Here is a 12,322-nt window from a genome sequence, read left to right on the forward strand (position 1 = left end):
TGCACCCGGGATGCTGCTGCTGCTAGCTCGCCAAACAAAAAAATCAGCTCCTCTCCTTTTCCATCCCTCTGCGACCGGCATGTGGCTACACGTGTAACGCAGCTCCGACGAGCGCCACCCCCTTCTAATAGAAAACCATGAACCCACACAGTTTGGGGGCGCCTGTCTAGGCCACCTAAGCTGTGGCGATCCGGCGTGTATTTCGGTACATGCAGAGGAGGGAGATTTTTTTTGGGGGGGGGGGGGGAAGAGGTAGAGATACTTCCGACTTGCTTCCTTTAAAAGTTTCTTTTCTGAGGTTCGGCTGCAAGTGGAACATGCGGAGAGGAAGGGGGCTCGGTAGTTTCTGAAAAGAAAGAGGATTGTCACAGGTGATGGATGGAGAGAGCCACCTCCACCTCCTTTTGCTGAGGACTGGCTCACCACGTGGTCAGTTCTCTTTGTTGCAAGCAGGGAAATAGTTTAAATATAGAAGTAGAAAAAAAGAGAGGAAATTTCCCTATACAGTAGTCAGATCTACCGCTACCTGCATCCCCTCTTGCTGTGACTATTTATTGTACCAGAATAATGTGTAATCCTCTGGAATGTCTTTGGCGGGTAAGGATGATGTTGGATGACTGGTTCTTATGAACGCCATGTCAACATGTGCTGTGGTTGTTTGCTTTTCCTAACTTAGGCTTGGAAATAACAGCCAGGAGAGGAGTTTGTACTTTCCCTTTTTCCAGGGAGTAGCTACATTGTGCTTTGCTTCAGTCTTATGTCGTGTGCCTGCATTTCATCCTTTGCACTGGCTTGGCCATGCTGTTTGGCAGTGGTGCTTTAAAGGGTTCTTGGAGGAGGCTGCATCTCGGATGGTTGCATTAAGCTAATTGGTTCTATCCAGGATAGCAGGAGTTACTCCAAATCAGGCATCTCTTCACGTACTGCCGCCACCCTTTTTATTGCTTATTCCTGGAAGTGCTTGGAGCAACTATTGTGCTCCATAGTTTGATTTCAGATCTGCTTTAAATTGAATCTGCTGCTAGTGAAGCAGGTAAAATCATAAGGTAACAGTACAGTAAGCCCTGCCAGCTTAACTAGGAAACCATCAGTGATTGTTACATTTTTTTACTCAGCAGAAAAACTTTTAGATGATGCAACACGTATGGGGAATAATCAAGTGGGAGGAGCTTCTTCATTTGCTTAAATGAAGTCGGATCAAGAGGATATTTGTAGAAAAAGAATTATGGGATAAGATGCCCACAGCTTTGGCCCTGGAGTTATCCTTGATTATTGCTGTGTGCCCAGTTTTCATTGGGTACAAGGAAGGATGCTTAAGGAGCGGTAAACTAGGCTCCCAATTTTGCCCACTCAGTTGTGTAAATTTGCAAAGCAGAGACATTCAGGTGCTTCTTCCCATCCCTGAGTCACTGAAGATTCTTCCGTTGGTTGGCTGTGCAGCCTGGGCTAGGAGCTGACCAGGCTTGGGCAGGAAATGCAGCTTGTATTTTCAGTAAGTTACCATCAAGGGGGCTCCATTTATGTTTTAGTCAGACTATGTGCTTTCTATGGGGACGCGGGTGGCGCTGTGGTCTAAACCACAGAGCCTAGGGCTTGCCGATCGGAAGGTCAGTGGTTCGAATCGCTGTGACGGGGTGAGCTCCCGTTGTTCAGTCCCAGCTTTTGCCCACCTAGCAGTTCCAAAGCACATCAAGTGTAAGTAGATAAATAGGTACCGCTCCGGCGGGAAGGTAAATGGTGTTTCTGTGCGCTACTCTGGTTCGCCAGAAGCAGCTTAGTCATGCTGGCCACATGACCCGGAAGCTGTCTGCTGACAAACGCCGGCTCCCTTGGCCTATAGAGCGAGATGAGCGCCGCAACCCCAGAATCGTCCGCCACTGGACCTAATGGTCAGGGGTACCTTTACCTATGTGCTTTTTGTGTAGAAACATATGTACACATTCAAGGTTCAGCCATGTATCTACAGCACTGGATAGCTCAGTTGGTTAGTGTAAGGTGCTGATAACACCAAGGTTGCAGGTTCGATCCCTGTATGGGACAGCTGCATATTCCTGCACTGCCGGGGGTTGGACTAGATGATCCTCAGGGTCCCTTCCAATGTGGTCGGGACTGCATCATGCAGAGTTTACCACCAGCGCTTTAAGTTTTCCTGCATTAAAATACAATAACTAAAGTGCTTAATCTTAAAAGATCTGTAATGGGTGTGTGTAAAATAATATAAAATCAAGAATGCAGAGATAAATTAGGCAAAATGTTAAGAACCAGTGTACATAACTAAATTTATATGTCTGGCTAAGCTTGTTGAAATAAGCAGGCATCTAAAACAGTAGAGGGAGGGTGCCTGCCTAATGGTAGTAATGAAATTGGACCTCTAGACAATTTCAAACTACTAAACATAACCTTGTGTTATCTTCTGAACAGCATAGGAGTTAAGACTGGGGAGTATAAAGATTGGGGTGCACAAATGTAGTTGTTATTTTGAATTGAAGATTATACGGAAAGTGATTTTTCTTGTTTTTGTTTGGGGGAGTGACTGTACAAGGAATAGTTGCTGTGAATACCTTAAATACAGAGTTTGAGAAAAGGGAAGTATTATGCCTGTTTTTGAGAGAGAGGCTTTATTAAGATGCTGGGGCACAACATACAGATTGCTAAGCATTTAGTAATTGTGTTAATTGTTGTTTGACAGTGGACATATGTTATGAAATTATATTAAAAGCAGGAGTTCAGTTCAATAGCTTTCCCTTGCTGTAGCTATCTTGCCAGCCAGCCACAACAATGTAAAAACCATTTGTATTTTATTTTTAAAGAGCTAGAGATCTGTATGTAAAAGAAAAAATGAAAGTGATGTATTATGAGAATGCTGTTTGTGTATGTGACCTATGATGAAACTTGCTTCTTTGGGTTGGCTCTGAAAACCACAGAAGTATATTTTTACATTACAAAACATACCTAGTGGAGGTAATAATAAGCGATGATGTGCTGACTGGGGAGGTTCTGAATTGCTAAGACTGAAATCCTGTGTATTCTGACTAGGGAGTAAGTACCAATGAAAACTGGACTTCTGGGTAAACAAAGAAATAGATTTGCCCTATATGTGGCCTTTTCTTGAGATGTGAAGTAGGGTGTCAGCAGACAGGTCATTCTTGGAGTTCAGTGGAGCATTATATTTTGAAGTGGGAAAAATACTTTATACTCAGATGGAAGATAAGCATCTCCCTGCCCATTTTCCTGCATGTGTTACGGTTTGTCAGCATGCGGAATGGTACCGTATGTCTGTTCATTGATTCTACATGGCTAGTATGATGACTAGAGTGCTCAGCTATGGATGTGGTTCATATCCTTGCTCAGCCCTGCTGTGGCTGACCATTCAGTGGTCTTGTAAAGCTCTCTCCCTCTAACAACTTACCGGTACTTTGTAGGGTTGTGATTGTAAGGTGCCTTGGTAGGTTGAATACACAAGACAAGAGCATTCCTTGCTGCTGCCTGCTAATTTTCTGATAAAGGTAAAGGTAAAGGAACCCCTGACCATTAGGTCCAGTCGTGACCGACTCTGGGGTTGCGGCACTCATCTCGCTTTATTGGCCGAGGGAGCCAGCGTACAGCTTCCGGGTCATGTGGCCAGCATGAACAAGCCACTTCTGGTGAACCAGAGCAGCGCACGGAAACGCCGTTTACCTTCCCGCCGGAGCGGTACCTATTTATCTACTTGCACTTTGACGTGCTTTCGAACTGCTAGGTTGGCAGGAGCAGGGACCGGGTAGGAACGGGAGCTCACCCTGTCACGGGGATTCGAACTGCCGACCTTCTGATCGGCAAGTCCTAGGCTCTGTGGTTTAACCCACAGCACCACTTGCTATAATTGCTAATCTGGTAGATTGTTTCCTGAAATCTGTGGATAATCTAGTCTGAGCCAGAATAATCTAATCTAGTCTAATAATCTAGTCTAACCCCAGAATCGTCTGCCACTGGACCTAATGGTCAGGGGTACCTTTACCTATGTGCTTTTTGTGTAGAAACATATGTACACATTCAAGGTTCAGCCATGTATCTACAGCACTGGATAGCTCAGTTGGTTAGTGTAAGGTGCTGATAACACCAAGGTTGCAGGTTCGATCCCTGTATGGGACAGCTGCATATTCCTGCACTGCCAGGGGTTGGACTAGATGATCCTCAGGGTCCCTTCCAATGTGTTCGGGACTGCATCATGCAGAGTTTACCACCAGCGCTTTAAGTTTTCCTGCATTAAAATACAATAACTAAAGTGCTTTATCTGTGGATAATCTAGTCTGAGCCAGTTGTTAATATTTTATTTTATCAAAAGTTATTTAAGGGCTGCCTTTCTGAGCAGAACTGTCTCAGTGTAGCACACATAATAAAAATGCAAAAATGCAACAGTAATGCAAAAATCTAAAATTCAGGGTAATTTCTTTTTGAATCACCAAGAATAAAACACTCACTAAGCCCAAACTATGAAAACGCAACTCTCATGGTTATTTCACTGCAAAGGACAGAGCCATGGTGCCACCATGGAAAAGGCCATCTCACTTCTGCCCACTAATTTCACCTAGCTAGGTGGTGAGCAACCAAGAAAGACACCTATTAGCTTCAGTTTTTGTTTGGACCTTCAGAGCCATGTCACTGATTATGGTATTTATCATAATTATTGAACAAAATTTAAAACAACAACCCCATCAGAATGCTTGTTGCTGGTAGTCAGATTAAAGAGTACAGAGTAAGTCTGCAAACGTAACCCTACTTATCTGGGAGTAACGCCCACTGAATGACATTTGACATATTTAGACATTGTAAGGCTCAAAAATGGTATTCTGGAAGGGACATTTGATTGTTATTATTAATCATATAAGAGGTGTTTGAAGCTTTTTATTACGTCTTACTCTGATGTAGAAATGGAAATGAATGGAAATGATAGAAGATGCCATGTGTCTTGCTGATTGCCATCTGCTTTGTTTCAGTAAGCTCCCCCACCCAACATGCAGGACAGAACAAACTTTGATCTGGAATTCCTTGAGTATCTTTCTGCTGCCATCTGGTTGCAATGTTTCTTCTGCTTGCTTGATCTTTTTTTATCTGTAGTTTTCTCTCTCTCTCTGCCTCCCAGTCTTAGAAGAAAAAACTGTAGGAAAGAAGGCTACTGGTTGACTTGCTGACGGTGAACGTCTTGTAAACCAGCTTTTTCTTTATTAATTTCAACGTTCATGGAGGAAGTTGTCACTCTCTATTAGTTGTGGAGTAAGTAGCATCCTCAAGGTGACCCTCTGGCATAATCCTCATTCGCTTTCATGGGCATTGTGCTGCTATGGTTTTTTCTGAAGACCTTACAAGACTGAAGCATGTTTAGCGATTATACATTTGCTCAGTTCAGCATAGTGGATTGTGCCACTTAAGGCTGCAAGAGGGAGATAGTAAATGGAAATACTTCTCTTTGACTAGATAGTTTTACAAGTGCAAGGTGGTGTTTTTTCATTTTTTCATTTCATTTTGTTTTTAAGTGGGCTTTTAAAGCATGCTTGTGTAGTGTGCAGCTTTGTAAGCATGCACCTGGCACTTCATGGGAGTTGGAGAAGTAGATTGTGGGGGGTGGGGAGAGGTGGATCAACAGAAAAATGGTGAGGGGAAGGGTTAAGTTCCTCTGAACACCCTTAACCCTCACCTTACCAAACCTTGTTGGCAATTTGTTCCAGTAATGTTTAGTGTGTAGTTTGTCTCTGACAGCGCTTGTGAATGATGCAACATCCTTTGGATGATGGACTGAGGAAGGGGTGAGACACATGGAGCTCTTAAACTTGAACAGCTATGAGTGGCAGGAAAGCTGTTCTGACTTTCAGTAGCTGGAAGGCATGTCTTGCCTAGGAAAGTGATTCGAGTGCCTTGCTAATGGGCTGTTTTTTTTTGCTTCAGGAACTTCTATTCATCTCACTGACATCTTTACCCTTTAAAAGCCACAGATAACAGAGAATTTAATGCTTAATTTCATTCAGCTTGTGCTCTTATAAGATACTGTGGGTCAGGCAGTTAAGATATTTCAGATGTCTGGTTTGCAATACAAGGATGCCAGAAGGAGAGTACACGTCTGTCTTTTTCTTTTAATAAAGCAAACTTGGAATGAAGCACTGTGCACACCTCCTTGAACTAAATAAGACTTCAGAGGAAATATGCATTAGATGAGGCTGCAAGTTTCTGAATGTTACTTCTATAGAGCGAATGAAATAAAAGTCACGGGGGGGGGGGGGGCTACCTATCTAACATATTGAGAACATGAACTTCCAACTTGAAACACCAAAATGTCTCAAGAGGGACAGCCTCTCATGAATCCTTGCTCCCTTGTTCTTTTTGCAAAGTTAATCTTTTCACTGGCAGATGCTGGTGGGACTAGATATGGTAAGAACACAAGAAGAGCCCTGCTGGATCAGGCCAAAGTCCAGCATCCAGTTCCCAACAGATGCCAGCCAGATGCCCATGGAAGCCTTCGCTCTCCCCACCTACAATTAGCTAGACCTCCTACAGTGAAGGTAGAACATAGACATTGTGGGTAGTAGCCATTGATAGACTCACTCACCTATGAATTTGTCTCATTGTATTTTAAAGCAACCCAAGTTGTTGGTCTCCACTGCATCTTGTGGAAGATAAATCCATAGTTTAAATATGCCCAAAGTCTCATGGCCTGTATGTTGACATCGCTAAATAACCTTTCTCTAGCTTACATATTGATGGGAGTTGTGGAGATGGCATAGTCCAACTTGAATGTGGTCTGAGTTTGGATGAATTAGTTTGGGCCCTATATTTTTTAAAGGTCCACCTTACACTTTGAATCGGGTGCATTCTGAATTGCCCATTATTAATAGAAGTGCAAGCTGGATTTCGAAGGGGCAGAGGAACCAGAGACCAAATTGCAAACATGTGCTGGATTATGGAGAGAGCTTGGAGAGTTCCAGAAAAACATCTACTTCTGCTCCATTGACTATGGAAAAGCCTTTGACTGCGTCGACTACAGCAAACTATGGCAAGTTCTTAAAGAAATGGGAGTGCCTGATCACCTTATCTGTCTCCTGAGAAATCTCTATGTGGGACAAGAAGCTGCAGTTAGAACTGGATATGGAACAACTGATTGGTTCAAAATTGGGAATGGAGTACGACAAGGCTTCCGCGCATATGCACATGCTCAAAATGATGTCACACGCATGCGCGGAAGCAGCGAAATGCAACCCGCTCACACGCACAGTCACATGTTACGTTTACTTCAGGATGCGAACGGGGCTCCAGAACGGATCCTGTTCGTATCCAGAGGTACCACTGTAATTGCAGTGATTAATATAAATAATATACCTGAAGGAGTGTCTCCACCCCCATCATTCAGCCCAGATACTGAGGTCCGGCTCTGAGGGCCTTCTGGCGGTTCCCTCACTGCGAGAAGCGAGGTTACAGGGAACCAGGCAGAAGGCCTTCTTGGTAGTGGCGCTCACCCTATGGAATACCCTCCCACCAGATGTTAAGGAAATAAAAGACATCTGAAGGCAGCCCTGTTTAGGGACATTTTTAATGTTTGATGTTTTATTGTATTTTAAATATTTTGTTGGAAGCCACTAAGAGTGGCTGGGGAAACCTAACCAGATGGGTGGGGTATAAGTAATAATAATAATAATAATAATAATAATAATAAACAAAACTCTGCCTTTTTCTGCCTTTCATGCAGAAACTGCTTTAGTTGCCCTGATGATCTCTGTTGGGAGAGAGAGAGAGAGAGAGAGACGGTGGAAATGTGTCCATCTTAATTCTTCCTAACCTCTCAGTGATTTTTGATATCGTTGACCATGGTATCCTTCTGGAGTGGCTGTTTGAGTTAGTGGTGGGTGGCACTGTTTTACAGTGCTTCTGGTCCTACTTGGATAGTCATTTCCAGAGGATGATGTTTCAAGAGTGATCTTCGGCCCTGTGGAGCCTTCATTGTGGGGTTCATCAGGGTTTGATTTTATCCCCTATGTTGTTTAACATCTACATGAAACTGCTGAATGTTAACAAATATATATTTTTAGGATATACATTTAGGACAAAAATATATTCAGCGTTACTTGTGAAAACAGCCTCATGAAATGAATATGGTGAAAACATTAATTGTACTGAAGTGAAGAAAGTAAAAGGTATATCATTTTTAACACAGTTTCCGTGTAATATTGTTTGTAATCTGTGCCAGATTACACAGTAAAGGCGTGAAGGTTTGGGTGTGTTTTTTCTGCATGTTTTGGCTTTTCCTTTTAGCATAGAACTGAGGGGTAACTAACATGTAGCGCTAAACACCCTAAGTAAGGGATGAGGAACCTGTGGTCCAGATATTGTTGGACCACAACTATCACCCCAGTGATTGGTCATGCTGGCTGGTCTAATGGGAGCTGGAATCCAAAAGTATCTAGAGGCCATAGGTTCCCTATCCTGCTGTAATTTGTCTATAGTCAGTAAATTTAATTGTTTATACCCAGTGACCATCACAATACAGTATGAGCACAAATCACAAAACTATAAAATGAAAGACATTGCCTGCACCAGACCAGGACAAATATACAATATCCAAAATTCAGAAACATTCCTTCTAATCAGCATCCCAGGGGTTTGTCACTTGCACTATCCAGAAAGGTTGCCTTTATCTTTCTTACCACTAATGCAAATAGTGCCACCCTGTAGCTGATGCACTTATTGACATCTGCCATCAGCCATTTAATTTTCAGATTTTCAAATCATCTGGTTGACCTAAGGCAATCTGAAAAGGGGAGATTAATTTAATTCTGGGTGAATCATACAATGGGCAATATAAAATGTAATGTACAAGCTTCTCGATAGGTCCTGATCCACATATACAAAGGTGCTCTTTTAGTTAGTATATCCCCAACCAGATATTAATCTATAGATAAATTAGAATTGGGGAGCCCGAATAAATAATAATAATAATAATAATAATAATAATAATATTTTTTTAAAAAAATCATACCCCACCCTCCCCGGCCAGGGCTGGGCTCAGGGCGGCTAACACCAAATATGAAATACAATAAAATGTAATAGGAAAACAACAACAAACAACAAACAGTTAATTAAAATACGGCTTAAAATGCAGCCTCATTTTCTGTAATATAAAAGAATGTTAGAAAAGGTTGGAGAAGAATATTAGACCGTATTGGCAGACAGGGTATAATGGAATAAGTAAATATGAAGTGTAAAATAAAGATAGAGGAGAATTAAATACTTTCGAATGTTAAAATAAGTAAAAGAAAAGAAGGTTAGAAGGATTTGCTGGAGATACGATTCAAATTAGAATACAAAGCAGGGAGGTGAGAGGAAGTCATGGAAACAAGTTAATGGGAAGACGGTTGTAATGGTTTAATTGATTTTTGTTATTTTCTATTGTGATTTTTTGTCTTTTGTATTTCTCTTTTTACTGTCTGTTTTTTGTAAGATGTATGTGATTTGTTTGTTTTTTCTACTTTTTTCTTTTTTTGTAATTTTAAAATTGGAATAAATATTTTTTAAAAAATAAAATAAAATGCAGCCTCATTTTAGTAAAGGTAAAGGGTCCCCTGACCATTAGATCCAGTCACAGATGACTCTGGGGTGCTCATCTCGCTTTATTGGCCTAGGGAGCCAGCGTACAGCTTCCGGGTCATGTGGCCAGCATGACTAAGCTGCTTCTGGTGAACCAGAGCAGTGCACGGAAACACTGTTTACCTTTCCGCTGGAGCGGTACCTATTTATCTACTTGCACTTTGACGTGCTTTCGAACTGCTAGGTTGGCAGGAGCAAGGACCGAGGAATGGGAGCTCACCCCGTTGCGGGGATTCGAACTGCCGACCTTCCGATCGGCAAGCTCAAAGCTCAGTGGTTTAGACCACAGCACCACTACATTTTACTACATTTTAGTAGTAGCCCATAAATCAAGACTATAAAGGGAGGAAACATAAGATATTCACCTGAGCTATCTATCCATGCTGGTCCTACATGGGCCAGCAAAGAAGCCAAGGGAAAATTTATATACCAAATCCCATATAAGGGGTCAGAGTGAGTCTGAGCCGAAGGCCAGGCGGAACAGCTCCATCTTGCAGGCCCTGCGGAAAGATGTCAAATCCTGCAGGGCCCTAGTCTCTTGTGACAGAGCGTTTCACCACGTTTTATTTAGCAAAATCTATATACTGCTTGATCTTTTTAATATATAAAAACGCTCTACATGGTTTACAAAAATAAATACCTCTTGGATGTTACTGCATTACTGTGGAGAAAGATGTAGATAGGGCCATTATAGAAAATCTGTATTTGCCTAAGCTATTCAGATATTTCATCATAAAAGAAGAATGTGGCCTCTTTCTATAGGAAATCTAATGTGCTTTTCCTACAGAAAGAAACCACATATTTCTTTTATGATGAAATATTTGGACGGCCTCTGCAAATTAATGTGATCATACAGTGGTTGTCTAGAGAACAGTAATGAACTAAAGCAAAATTGGTCATTGTTTTCAAGTAACATTATTCTCAGTAATGAAGCATCTTAATTATGAAAACGTGGCAATACTGATGCTCCTTTAAGAAAAGTTCATAGTCTAAATAATAAATATGCAATTGAAATAGGTGTAAAAGTTGGAATTGATTTTCAGTGATGCTGATGATAAACAGGATAGCACTGGGATTTGGGAGTTGGTGGGAGGCTGTGGAAGGGGCCAGGATTGCCAGAGATTCTCACAATCCACCTAAAAGCAAAACAGAAAATGCAGCATGTCATTCATAAAGAGGGATTATACTTTCCTCAAAGATTAGTTTTTAGGACTTATTTTGACTGGCTGAGATTAAAGGTCAAAAGAGTCCTGCTGGATCAGGCCAAAGGTTTGCGTGTTGAGTCCCACAGTGCCACCCACCAAAAATTTCACACTTCACACGTAAATTTTTGTTTAAGGTTTTTGGCATAATTTTGGCCACAACTTTATTTAAATACAAAAAATGTGAGTGGTTGCTTAGGCATTGGTTATGACTATCTGTCCTTGCCCTCAAGGACAGAGCTGGCCCTTCCGGACACCAACGGAAGCCAGCGTGGGAAACAAGTATTGGGTGAGAAATCTGAAACTGGGCGACAGTCCCTCACTTCTCACCCTCATGTTCCGGTGGGGCTTGCACGGCCGCAGGTCCGACTCCGGGGACAAGGACAAATTGTATGGCAAGCCCCTGGATTCCTTTAACGGAATTCCCTTACCGCATCATTTGGAGGGGTAGGCACTTACCCCTCCAAGCACCACTTTAACCAATGCCTAACCGCCAACCTTACAAGTTGTGACGATTTGCTACGTAGTAGGCAAAAACCAAATGGCACCAGCCAATCAGCCAGATGGCAAAATTCCTACTAGGCCCCCGCACCAAGGCGGACGACCCCATGACAGGCAATAGCAAGGTCAAGCGAGCAAAAAACAAAAAACCACCCTATAAAAGGGCGGGAGGGCGGGTGATCCGATGCAAAACGGCCAAGAGAGCGTCCAACGTCTGGCCCCTGTATTTAAAGACTCTGTCCCCTCCCACAAATTTGCCACAATTCAAACTCCCCAGCAACCCAATTTAACCACTTAAAGGCTTGGGTTCCTCACCAAATTTGCCTAGTCACTACAGGGTGGCCTGTTCTTCCCAACCGCAACACGTGCTCTCTGTTATAGAGAACACGCTTTATCTGACCAGTTTCCTGCTTCTGTTTGGTGAACTGGGAAATTGCCATCACCAGCTGCTATAAAACATAACAGATGTGCACATTTTTCAAGGTGTCTAACCATGGAAGTTATGAAATTGTTTTTTGTAGGATATGTACCTGTTGGCCAATCTTTGATGCCATTCTTCTTAGGTTGCCTTGAACAGGGAAGTAAAACAATGGTTTCCAACTGTATGTCTTTTGCACAGGGGTCATCTGTAGCATTCTTTATGCGAAGCAAATTGGTTTTTCTCCCCAGTAGAGACCATATTAGCACGGCCTCTGATTTGTGATTTAGCTTGTTACATATTCCACAGAAATTATTATGCTTCGGTAGAGCAATTACTGGGTAAATGCAGATTTGAGGCAGCCAGCCAAGCATGATGCCAAAGGAGCATTGCAGAACAGGGTTGACACATGCATAATATTTCAAAATCTGAATAATCACATCTTCCCAATATGTAACTAAGATGTACTATCTAAGTGCATCTGTTACTTCCTCAGTAAGTTTAAACTGAAGTTTACAAGGATGCTTCTGCAAATATGCCTTTGCTTTGGCATGCCAGAGATACAGATAATCATTAGGATGACTGAATAATC

General features: G+C 42.3%; 1 protein-coding gene and 1 long non-coding RNA gene across 2 annotated transcripts in view; both read left to right on the top strand.

Moving 5' to 3' along the window:
- The window catches only part of PLCL1 (phospholipase C like 1 (inactive)), a 188,441-nt gene that overhangs the window by 834 nt on the left and 175,285 nt on the right, over positions 1–12,322 (top strand). The window lies entirely within an intron of this gene.
- LOC308484919 lies at positions 195–6,506 on the top strand. The gene is made up of 3 exons (XR_013990163.1): positions 195–429; positions 4,977–5,173; positions 5,923–6,506. It is a non-coding gene; the product is annotated as an uncharacterized lncRNA (long non-coding RNA).

Source organism: Podarcis pityusensis (assembly GCF_964106645.2).
Source record: "Podarcis pityusensis genome assembly, chromosome: 1".
In the NCBI taxonomy this organism is placed as follows: Eukaryota; Metazoa; Chordata; class Lepidosauria; order Squamata; family Lacertidae; genus Podarcis; species Podarcis pityusensis.